This window comes from Rhodnius prolixus, unplaced genomic scaffold (assembly GCF_049639745.1).
Source record: "Rhodnius prolixus isolate KJV_2025 unplaced genomic scaffold, Rpr scaffold_1, whole genome shotgun sequence".
Classification (NCBI taxonomy): domain Eukaryota; kingdom Metazoa; phylum Arthropoda; class Insecta; order Hemiptera; family Reduviidae; genus Rhodnius; species Rhodnius prolixus.
In genome coordinates, this window is record NW_027411581.1 from 18,346,963 (window position 1) to 18,359,991 (window position 13,029).

At 31.8% G+C, this 13,029-nt stretch overlaps 1 protein-coding gene across 1 annotated transcript in view; it reads left to right on the forward strand.

The window, feature by feature from the left end:
- The window catches only part of LOC141456481 (uncharacterized), a 132,860-nt gene extending 129,236 nt beyond the window's left edge, over window positions 1-3,624 (forward strand). Inside the window, exon 21 of the mRNA XM_074132732.1 lies at window positions 463-3,624. The gene's annotated coding sequence lies outside the window, so the exon portion shown is untranslated. The remainder of the gene's footprint in view (window positions 1-462) is intronic.
- Window positions 3,625-13,029: the final 9,405 nt, after the last annotated feature.

A 13,029-nucleotide genomic window follows, 5' to 3' on the forward strand; every position in this document is an offset into this window, starting at 1 on the left:
TAATTGAAGAACATGAGTACTTTAAAACTTATCTGAATATTTATTAATAAATAAATTGGTAATGAATAAATAAAATCAATTAATATTAAGCAGTTTAATTTGTGGTTTAATGAATTTTGGGAAAGTAAGAATTTGCAATTGAAATGTAGCTTCAAACACCCATTTTATTGTGATCTAATAAAAATGCTAAATCTAATAATACGCATATTAAGTGTTAAATGATCAAGAAAAATTTTAATATCATTAAAAAGTGTAATGATATGTAATTGAGATTATGACTGCAAATGTTACAATTATGGAATTTTTAAAAAAATACGAAATGAACTATTATTGCTTTATCATGTAAATAGGTAAGAGAATTTTTAACATTTGTGAGTCTAAGGTTTGCATTTAGCATTTCTGAAACCTTTAAATGAAATAAAAAGAATATTATAATCATTTGTACTCAAACTTATGTTGCAGAATATTCAACTGATGCCCATGGATGTCCATAAGAAGCTGAAACGTCTGTAGTTTTAAAAATGAAAATCTTATTGAAATTTGGTTGGATCTGAAGTGCTGGTTGACACACCAAACATGCTGACTGAATGAGGGAGCATAGTCCCAGCAAATAAAGGAACATTATAAGTTGAAGCCGCATTCTCTGTACGAAACTGTGGAATTAATCTCCGATAATCTAAAGCCAGTCAGAAATAGGGAAACATGTGTCTAATAGAGAACAAAATGAACGATAGAAAGCTTTTATTGTAAGAGCAAGGAATTTTTGTTCTATTGTTATTTAAAATTACTTCCCCTTAGATTAATTGTAATTAACTTCAATTCTACAAACAACCTGCTGAATGGATGGGTGTACTGGGAATAAGTACTGTGAGAAAGATGCACATGTAGATGTGTTTTGTAGGCCAACCACTCAAGGCTATATTAAATTTTACAACTGACTATGTAACTGTAATAAGAATAATGAGACAAAAAGCGCAGGTTTTCTACCATACGATTACAAAATGTAGCCATTTGAGCAATTACAAAACTGGCTTATAAGAAACTGTTTCCATGTTTTATAGGGATGTGAGATGACTGGTATGTTTGACGTTGTTGGATGAAAAAATGATCTTGTACTTTTTACTGCGATAGTGTTGAAAAAAATCAATTCAAAATTTTAAAAGTTATTTCAATGAATGAAATGAAATGAAATAAGTCTTTATTCAATTTAAAAAGATACATAACTTATAATTATTTCTTTTAAAAATATGTATAAATTATAGAATTCATAATGCACAAATTAATAAATCATAAAATAAAACCAAAAAGAAACTTTATTCAGTTTAAGTAATTAAAATATTTAGCCATAAAGACGTCCACATGGTACTCTGACCGTCAGGGGAGTCTGCTCAGATATAGTGAATTTTATTTATTTTGTAATATATATTATATATATTAATAAGAAATTAAATTTTACTAAACATTAACTATGTTAATAAAGCACGGCGAGACAAAGCAGCAAGGCAACATTTTGGCCAATGCCTCCCAATCCTTTCCATTCAAGTAAGCCGCAACGTGCTGAGCGGGGAGTGATTTCAATTACCAATTTTAGTTTAAAAGTACTTGATCATCTGGATATCCCATGGCCCTTGCAATTCTAAAACTTCTGTTCAATTTGACGGACAATACTCTTTAAGGTAACACAAGTATATGTAATAAAAACTATTTTAAAGAATAAAAGTTGAAAAAAAAAAATCAAATAATTATTTTTGTAACCTGTGTAGTTAGCGTTTGATTTTCGAGTAAAATAGTACAAAATCATTTAACTAGTTCATAAATTTCATCTTCAGTGAATCGATTCCCTTCTAAAATGAAATGCTACTAGCAGATAACACATAAGCCACTCAATTCCCTCTTGCATTTTGAGTCCTCTAAAGTTTTTTTAACCTTATAAAACCCGTAAGCATCCTACAGATGGGGCAACTCAACCTCAATCTTCACTTGATTCTACCTCTTATCGTTGGATCCAATCCATTCGAATTTGCTCTCCATTTGTGGTGAAGGCGAACCCGTACTGTTTTCTAAAGGGAACACTCCCTGGATCTTTTAATCATCAGCATGAAATGAGAGCCACCAATAATTACCAACCTGACCCCTAGTTTGTACATTTCATCCCAAGTGCACAATATTGCAAAGGTTTATAGTACTTGCTGACCCTTACATTCGACAAGCTACCTGCAGTAAGTAGACTGTATACTAGAAATCTTAATTGCTGATCTTGCCCCTTTAGGTTTTGGTCAAGATTTTCCAATTAACTCAGTACCTGATATACCACTGGCTGTATCTCTCAGTTTGAATACTTTCTTATGGGATCAGCGGCCACTTCTGCTTCTTTTCATGAGGACTTTTCGGTCGACTCGTCACTTCCAATTCCTTCCTCTATAATGACATTTGCTCCTCCCTATTAGAAAACTTTCTTGCGTCTGAAGAGAGTTTAAGACAATAAAAAGGATCACCCCTGATCAATATGAATTCTAACCAAGAATTTAAATGTTGAGCAACCCTGTCATGGCAGTGGAGTGACGATGGAAGGTTTTCTCTAAAATTCTTATTCACTTAATCATACGATACTATCCATATAATAATAGTGAACATTAAAAGGTTCTATAGTCTAGAGTTTGAAGAAATTACTTAGCAGGAGGTCTCTTAAAAGATTTCTTTTTAGTCTTTGTGTACATCTACTCGGTTAATGTTATTTTTATTTAATTTATTATTGGGGCATTGAATTTAAAGAAGGTTCTGCTCACGTTTCCGTCAAAAACACTGTTGTTAATGTAAATCTGTAAGGAAAGCAACTAGCATTTAATAAAATTCGAAGTATAAAGAAATACTGGCCAGTTTTAGTGAATGAAGTCATGCACGTATTAACTCCATATATTATTAACTATTTAAAGTCAATTTTTAAATTAAATAAACTAAACATATAGTACAATATATTTGTTTGAAGCAGAGGTGTACATGTTTATGCTTGGATGTGCATGATGAAGCTCTCAAATTACTCGGCACCTTCTTGCATTACAGTATCACATAAACCCCAAACCAACATAATAACAAAACTTAGATTAATGTATGACTCTTAGTGTCAAGCATGTAGGCTTAAGTATATATTAATTGAAATTATAATTTAATAAGGGTACCAGTGAGAACTGGTATTCCATTAAGTGTCAATAAATTCTTGAATCTTTTTTCAGTTATTTAAGATTTTCTTGAAAAAGTTATAACGATGTTCTATAAACTTGGTGTACAAATTCTAAATTTGAAATGCTACAAGTTCTATATACATTTTCCCTGGATAGTTCAATGTAGTCTATTTCTGGTAAAGGGCAGTAGATTGCTCTCAAAAGCCCATTTACGATAATGTATCGGGCTATCCCTTGAGTACTTTTAAGAAGGATTAAAAATGTGTTTCTAAATCGTGATTTACGAAAAGTACCTCTTTACTCAATTAATTGTTTACTTCTTCAACAATGGCTTCTCTCCAAACTTCATTACATAAATTACATACAAGTAGATTTATTACTTGTTCTTTTTGTAATGTATGGTTTTGTGAGATACAAACTTAAGAATAGTAGTAAGAGAAATTTGTAAGACTGATCAAACTGTATTTATTTATTTATTTTTGTATTTTAATTGAAAGTTCAAAAAATATTGAATTAAAGGTATATATTATTGAAATCCTTTACTACATTGTTGCATTTGGGACTATGAATACAATACACAATTACACACTAAATTATTCTTTTTTTTTAAATATTGAGAAATCCAATAAAAAGTGGGCTTCCACAGAATTTATGCTGTTAAGTTTCAACTATTAGAAGCGTGGCTGTCTGTTAAACTTCAGTATAATACTATTTCTCCAAAAGTGGGTGAATTTACGTTACTCCAAAATTCAAACACATTTAAGTGAAACGAAAAGTTAAAATTAAATTAGTTACTTATATAATTACTAAAGTAACAGTGTTCACTCCAGATTTTATTGTAAAGTCCTTCACTTAGCACTACATTTGGTTCTTATAAAAAGTATACCCTCCAGTTTTATATTGTTTTTATAAATAAGAGACTGAAATTTAATGAGACAGCTAGAGCAATAATTCTGTTTGATTACAACAATACCTTAAACAAAATATTAATATTTTTTGACAACATAAATAAAGAAAAAGAATTCTAAAAATATCTGCACTCTTGTATTAGTTAACTTTCTAGGCCATTATACAAAGATCAATATAATTCTAAATAATTTTAGAAAATTTTGTGTGATGAGAATTGTATTTGGTGAGAGCATAGGGCGGCAGATGTAAGGCACCTGTAGAGTTTTGGTTCACCTGTCTCAGTCTCCGACTTCTACACCCGGATCAAATCACGTACAAACATACTGATATATAAATATTATTTGTTAAGAAAAACCTAATTTTTTTACTTTTCTTAATGAAGTATGAGCAACTCGAATGATTGAAGTACAATTTTATGTTTGTTATTGCAAATTATTATTATTTTTATTAATATTTATCTGGGATGTAATTAACGAGTTGGTTTTTTCGAAATGAGAGTCATATTCGTTTTATTCTAGCTACAATTGGCACAAATACAAAAGTATTTCGGAAATAATTCAAACTTAAAATGTAAGCAGTAATCAGAATCCTCGTTGTCCCTTATATAATTTAATTAAAAAAATATATATATTATTTTATATAATCATTCTTTAAAAATGAAAAATTTTATATAAAATAATGATGTAATTTTTATATTTGCCAGTCGTTAAGAGAGAAAAAATACAAATAAAAAACATTACAAAAAATGTACCCGCATATTAATTTTAATAATGTAATTATAAATTTAATACCTTCACAAAATTATAGAATATTGAATTGAAACATATCAATAATTGTTGGCCATCAACTCGCACCTGTTTAAGTTAAAAAAAAAAAAGAAAAAGTGATTTAAGTAAGGTACGCTAAAACCTTCTTTCATTTTCAAACAGAGCTCTTTCAAATCTTTTATTTAAAAAGAACTATTAAAAAGGATTATTTTGAGAAAACTTTTCCAAATCAAAGATATGTAATACTTTTTGTAGCGGGAGTTGTTCCGATTTAATTTTAATATACATAACTAAATATTCTTACTACAAATAAAAATTATGAAACTGTGGCTGGGTCCGCTGTGCTGAATAATATGATTTTTTGCTTTCCTTATTTCGAACTGGTTTCATACATTCATCATAAGATATTGATTTGTTAGTGGTTGAAGAATTTGGTTTCCAATTACGGAGGAATCCTTTCAATCAATCCATATATCCAGGGACAAAAAAAGATGCCACACCTAGACTGTATAGGATGTTTTTTGAAAAGGCTTAATCTAATCAAAAGTCGAAAATAAGCGACATTCAATTAATTTAACTCAAGATACGTCTTTTTTTTAGGTTCCACTAAATAATTTTCCGAACTATGTGCACTTTATCGGTACACGGCTTCTCTGAGTGATTTGAAGCTCATTCCTGAAGGCTTCACAGTGACTTGGAATCGTTTGCAAGGTCTTTTTTTATTTTGCGCTTGTGTCTAACTGAGAGTTGTCTAGACTTCAGTTATTTCTTCATCTTAGAGAATAGAAATTACTTTTCCTGTGAATTTAGCCACAAAGGAAACTCAGCCCCGATTTTGTTGAGCAGAACCGTCATATGTAGCGTATACAATATAAATATATATAATGAAAATATTCTATGATTGTTCAGTTCTGCCATTGTTTTCAACGCACCGCCTTCTTCGGTTAAGTAGGCTATTAAGCTTCGGTGATGCAACTCTGTCATTCTAATCTAATAGGACTTACCGAAGCTAGAGTACGGTTCCAGAAGACTAAAACCTAATAAATTGCTACGTACTACAAAAAAGCCTAACTAAAGTCGCTATTCATCGATTTTGGCGGTATAAATAAGCTGCACATTTTGGGGGTTAGATGTAGTTTGCCCATTTCACTTTTAAACACCTTTTTCTAGGGAATATACCAGCTTTTCTCTTAATTTCTCTCTTCTTTTCTCAAGAGGTAGAACATCTTTCAAAAGCTCTACAGTTGGATTGGCTTGATACTATTACTTATTAATCATGCTGAGGACTTTTATAAGCTTTTTTTCAAATTAGAGGCAGTGGTTGACAAAAATATTTTATATAAATGAGTTCCCCTTCACTTTCGAATCGAATGTCATTACTTTATTAACATTTCTTGCACCTAAAAATGACCCTTTCATAAGAAATTAGCTAAGAAATGTTTGAGTCTCAGAGAGAATAGTTGGAACTTTGTTTACTGAGACTAGAAGGTTATCTCATTTTGTATAGCCCTACAAAATTATCCTTTTAGGCCTTTCAATACACTTGATGTTTGTGCAGATTACCAAAAACAACAACTTACACAACCAACTGGCCAGGTATAGCAGAATTTTTATTCCTAGATTAGACTTTGTTACAATTTCTCTCATTTCTTTTCTAATTAATCAGAATCAGAATGATTGGACTAATCATTTCGTTGAATACTTGTTATTGTAAAACCCCTTTAAGTAGACATTCTTTTAAACCCTAATGGAAATGAAATTATAGTATCAAATAGACCGTATGAAGACCGAGGAAGATCAACCAAGTTAATGATGAGTGTAAAATACAGTTTAAGCGACTGATCAATTCTTCGGAATCTCTTTAAGGCATTCCTTTAAGGTATTGAGTTATTACTAAAAGTGCAAACCATTAAAACTATTTCGTGTTCAGAGGACACATGTATTTCCGGCGAGTACTTTCCAAACTTTGACACATCATTTTCGTCCTACAGCAGAAGCAGATCATTTCAGCTCAGATTGCCAGCTTCCGTTATAGTGCTAGTTAGATGATTGATTTAAGTAGTGTAATTTTTTTTTTAACATTGAATCGACATAAAAAAAGAGAAGAAATTTAAAATATCTTCCGAACATTAAGTGAGATAACTGCCATAATCTTTTGTCAAAAGTTAACATAATGATCTCTGTTGAAAATTACATCTCCATCAAGTGCAGAGTCACGTCCTGCCAGCAAGCTGGTGAACATTGGAACGATAGTCGCCCACAACAGAGAACGTGTCGTCTTCAGCGCATAAAGGCGATGACAATGACAGATCTAATTGAAACGCCTTGGACTTTTAAGGCCAACACACACCCAAACAAAACGAAACACCAGTCAGAGAAGTGTTTCTCGTGGCTTTAGTTCCAGTTCCATCCATCATTTTATCTTCACCATCACCTCTACTATTTTCACATTTAGCGTTCTGGTTTTAAAATTATTAGCTTTTTCTCTCTTATTGGCCGATGTGAAACGGTAATTTTGAAGTCAACCTTTCTTCTTTATTTACAAATACTAAGTTTATTCTATCCGACAAAAGAAAACAGCAACTTGGTGCGGATTTAATTAGTACTATTTATGTATATATTTCATTTTTAAGTATTGGTTAACGAAGTCTTTACTTTTTTGCTAATGCTGTAATCAAGTCATCAAATTTCTAAACCTAAGAACAAAATCTTTTAGTTTTAATAACGTAGGGAAACATCAGTGAAAAATAATTTATTTTTTTTTTATTGCTCCTTAATATCTGAATATAAATTTAAAGTATCCAAGGTTTAACGGGATCCGCTTCTTATTAGATCTACAATTATGCAAAATTCTCGCTTTCTAGCTCTTTCTTTTTGAAGGTGGTAAAGTTTTGGAGCTTTACATTTCCTTCATATTTTGAATTGCTGTACCTCCTGTCCTATTTGAGTAATGTCTGCGAAAATATGGACAATTATAGTGCGCATTTACCTTTAATGTTGTACAGAATTCCCGTTTTCCAGCTTACTTTTTGAAGGAGATTTAACGTGATGAAGTTTGGGAGCTTTATATTTCTTTCATATTTCAAATTGCTGCATCTCCTATCCTATTGATGCAAAGTTTAAAGTAAATAAAAATAATTTTTTTCGGACATTTTATTTATTTTCTTTCACAGTATCATTGATTTTTACTTTAAACATGGTAATTTATTGTTATTCTATCAATATTCCATTATTTTAAAAAATTTCTCACAATTCTGAATGTTAAGTCTCGCCTTGATTCGATCTCAAGGTTGTCTTCACTAATGTGTCTCACTGCTTGCAGAGGACAATGAAGATTGAAGATAATAAAAAAAAATATTCAACATTAATTTACTAAATTGTACACTGTTTACCAGGTAGATAAGGTTGCCGATATAGCCAACAAAGAAATTCTCACATCCAGCGCTGAAATAGGAAGTGTTATAAAATCGTATGTGAAACTACTTAGTTCGGATAAAACTGTAAGAAATAAAGCCTTCGTAAAGATCATGTTGCAACAGTAAGAAGCAGAACTGTGGACAAACATTGAACTTCAATGACTGTTATGTAAAGACTGAAGATAACATGAAACTATTATGACTAGATAAGATGAATGGATATCGCCTTAAGAAGGCAGACGCTCCTAGAAGAAGGTACAATCGTGTGCGGCTCTATATGCCCCTGACGGTAGGTATCTTTAAAACTCGTTTCATCTCATACAGCCAATGTTATATTTAACATTGTTACATGAAATGTACGTGATTCACGATCAGCAAATATTCACGATCCTACAGGATTTCCTTCTCTGGAAGAATTAAAGCGTGTTCCCGCCTCTTTCTTCAATAAAGAAAGAAGAGAGTATCATTTTCAAATATATTTAAACATTAATTCGGTAAAAACTGGCATAAAATAGATTTCATTTACTTGCGAGGTCATTTTTCTTTCAACTTAATTAAGCAATAAAATTTAAGTATTTAAGAGACGAAATATCGATTCTCCGTAAATATGCAAAATAAAGAAAAGACATTTTCATCAGGAAGTAGGTGCCTCAATGGAAAATTCCTTAAAATTTCACTAATAAAAAGGAGAACAAGTATTCAGCAAATTTCTCTTTTGCTTTATAATTCTTACCTTTTATTTTATAAAGTATTTTAAGATAGTGAGAGAATTAAAAGTCGAGTAATATATGAGATTAATAGAACTGCTGGCCAGATTTTTTAGAAACCTCCATTCTCTTGTCTGCAATTTGGTTGTAATTTCTAGGCAGTATTGTATAATAATCAATATTATTTTGCATGAGAACTTCTGCATTTTCTTTTCTTGACCCCATAACTCTTAAAGTCATATCATCCCGTATTCTGCTAAGCAAAAATAAGTTGTAGGACTATAGAAGGAGGGAGGGAATTTACTCAGTGGTTATCTTACTAAATTTCCACACCGAGATCCTGGATTCGAATCCAGCTTCTGGCCTTTAGATTTTCTGTTCGTAGGAGCTTTTTATAGCTCACTGTAGAAAGAAGAAAAAATTATTAAATGAAACAAGAACTTCTAGGCAAATAGCTGGAGCGACTCTCAAATTAAGTTCAACTTATAAGAGAAATATTACCAAGGAAAAATACTGCCAATCAATACAAAAAATACACTTTAACTGTGCTTTTCAAAAATAAAGTGGGTCTCTAGGGGAAAATTTAGGAAATTCTTTTATTTCCTAGAATAGTTTTAGGCAAACTACGGCCCGCAGGCCAACTCCATCCCAGTGAAAGGTTCAATCCGGCCCGTCACATATTCTATAATAGTCATTACAAATAACAATTACCTTCGTATACTTGAGAACAGCTTTTTTTCAGTAATGAAACTTAGAAAAAGCTTTGTCAGAAAATAGATTGACGAATGAACACCTCAGTTCACTCTTAAGAATTACTACGTCCCAATTTGAACCAAATTATGACGAACTATTATCAAAACACTCGCAGCTTCATACGTCGAATTAGTTTAATAACCCTATTAGTTTTTGGCCCGCTCTTAAAAATGTTCGCCCAAAACTGCCCTAGAAGAAATTCTAGTCTAACTGCTTTTTTCACTCATTCTCAACCTCAGGAAAATTTAAATTAGCTGCTGATACATTCCTTAAAAGGAATATGCAGCCAGTAACTCCTTTGTAACAAACTTATTATTCGATACATATATGTAAATAATTTTAGGTATTTGAATTGATCTAAGTTTATGCGTGGCAGATAAAGAAATGAAATAGAGTTGATAACTATAGATAATGGTGATGTGCTCTAGTGTTTATGGATGTAACTAAGTGTGTTAGAGTAAACGACGATTGTGAACATGCGAGCTAACATCACTTTGGACAATATCTGATTGTTAGCTGGCAAGGTAGCATCTAATGAAAAGGCACTTAATTGTGGTAAATCAAGTTGAGGTAGGTTAAAGATTTGTTATTATATGCCAGGTTAGTCTTTTAAATAGTTGAACGGCATCGTAGTTTGTCTAGTAAGCGTGTATCACTGCACCAACTACAGATCTTGTCCGAGGTCTTTCTCTCCTACTTCGACATGTTATCTTGACAGTATGTTCCGACTGTTCTATCCTCTTACAAACTAGTAGAGAGAACGTGAAGACAACTGGATGATATCTTGAAGTGGGGACAGTATGTCAAACTGTCCGCCAAGTTAGCAAGTACTACACTCTCTCCAGGGAAGTCTAATTAGTTCTGTGCCGAGGGTTCACCGCCGAGAGAATTTATCTTGACTATAATCAGACACGCATCGTATTCACAATGCTTGAATAATCAGCACCCCTTTGTCAAGATACCCCTCTCATCGTCACCTCGCTGTACCTCTTTCTTCTAATTTCTTTTTAGTCTCCTCTTTTTATAATTTATTTCTTGCAACGCCATTCTCTTTACTTTAATTTTCTATAATTACTAAACATCACTAAATTTACTTTATCTGTTCTATTGATTTTATATTTATTCATTTTCAATTTATAGGAATATCCTGCAATGTGTATTTTCCCCAAGTTTGCTTCTTTTCCCCAAAGACATTCTTGTAAAAGAGCTAATTACTTGTAAGAGTATATAACCTCCAATTTAATTAAATTCTTTTATTAAAAAACCAATTGGTATAAATAGCACTGTGCCTGTCTTGTAGCTGTGTGTCGCTCTTGTCTGAGTGAATACATAGATCCATCAGAACTCAAAAACCAAAATAGATTGTTCAAATTTGATTTTTTTCATCAGTAATTCATCAGATGTCATCAGTAATTTGGTACGATAAGGTTTTGGTCCAAATCTTATTGTTAACTCTTACTTTATTGTTAACTGTTTTTCTTGTTATTTATGATTTCCTCCAAGATTTTTTTATTTGAAATTTGAAATTGAATTTGATTCATTTTTCTTGGATAATTTGATTGAGGGCACTTTTTGGAGTCTATTGGGTGGTTAGTTAGGTTTTCTTATGAAGTGACATTCCTATATTGTGTACCCTTGTCGTCTGTGCAATAAATTAAGAATTAAATGTGGAAATAAATTTCCAAATTATGACTTTATGTGACTGAATAGATTGTTTATTTTAAGGTTTTCCCGAAAATCGCTCCTACGGTACCTAATCTTTGTATAATGATTACAAACATATAAATTATATCAAAGCTCTTTCCGAAAGATTCGATTAAGAATACTTTTATACCCCTTTTAGTAGAGCGGATAAATAGATTCCCTCTAGAGGGCCATTTTTATTTAATTCGGTGTTGCAATTCATTGTAATGTTCGGTTTTGCAAATCTATAATGTTGATAAGAATTTAATACGACTTTAAGAGCTCGAATAACTCTAGATGTAGAGATGAATGCGATTTTGGTTTTTAGTAGCAAGAGAAAGTGGATCATGAGGAGATTTTTTTGGATATTTATGAATTTATTCCCTTTTTTATTAATATGTCCTTTGAATTTACTTTTACACATTCCTGCAGAATTACATTATTAGTAGGCCCCGGATTACAACTTGACTGTTATTTGTATATGATTGGTATGAAAGAATTGAATGCTTGGGGTATTTCTTTAAATGATAATATGTCACACATCTTGTGACTGGAGGTAATTAAAAGGGAACAGTTTTTGTTAGAGTAGAAGAAACTAACTTGGGGGGACCGTCTAAGTGTGTTTGTATTCTAGCAGATTTGGCCGCCAACACGTGCTGGCCTTCTCTTCGCGGGGGCCGTTCACAGACGTACTCATCACTGAGTATCTGCTTTATGTGTTCATGGTAACCCTTATTATTCAAATATTTACAGTGTAAATGCTATTATATTTGTTTTTTAGTACTGAGAAAACGGCCATATTCATGGGCTAGATGTAAAATAAGTGTTTTGTTTACATTTTATTTTTAACTTTAAACAAAATAATATAAGCCCAAACGGATGAAGCCGTTCTAGACTAGAATATTGAAGGAAAGCATACTAGAAAGAAACAGCATCGACTATTTGACAGAAGCCCATCTTTGACCTAGGTCCTATGCTTTAGGCATATGTTCTGAGTACGAGTAAGTTTACCCACTTGACTTTCAACTTTCAAGGCTAAAATATTCCCTGAAATAGGCCTTAAAAGGAAAGTTCCTGATTCACCTCTCCCGAAACCATCTATATTCGGCAATCCACTTTTACATAAACTTTCCAGGCTAAAATTTACATTTTCAAAGCGAATAAAAATAAATCAGCACTGCTCAACCTTTGCTTCTAAAAAAGATTTTGCTTTATTATTCAGGTGCTCCAAGTTGAGATGTGAAATATTTAATAAACCATCCAAGATCTTGGTTAGCATTATTGGCAAGTTTTATATCATACTTTCTTTAAAATCTGTTCCTTTAACTTGAAGTTAATAGGCATTTTTTCTGAAATCTCACCTGGAAACATCTAAATTATAATATATTTATTTTTATGACAACTTTTTATCCAGAAAAGAATTCTTGCAATTCTGAATAAGTGTGAAGTATTTTACTCCTGGCCTACAATAACTTCTGATTTACAATACCCTGCTAAGTACCCTGATTTTCTTACAGGAATAGAACTACCGTGCCAACATTCATTGCAACCGTAAAGAATTATGGAATGTGATCTCTAGGACTTCACAGTATGTGTTCGTTCACTTGTAAAAGGT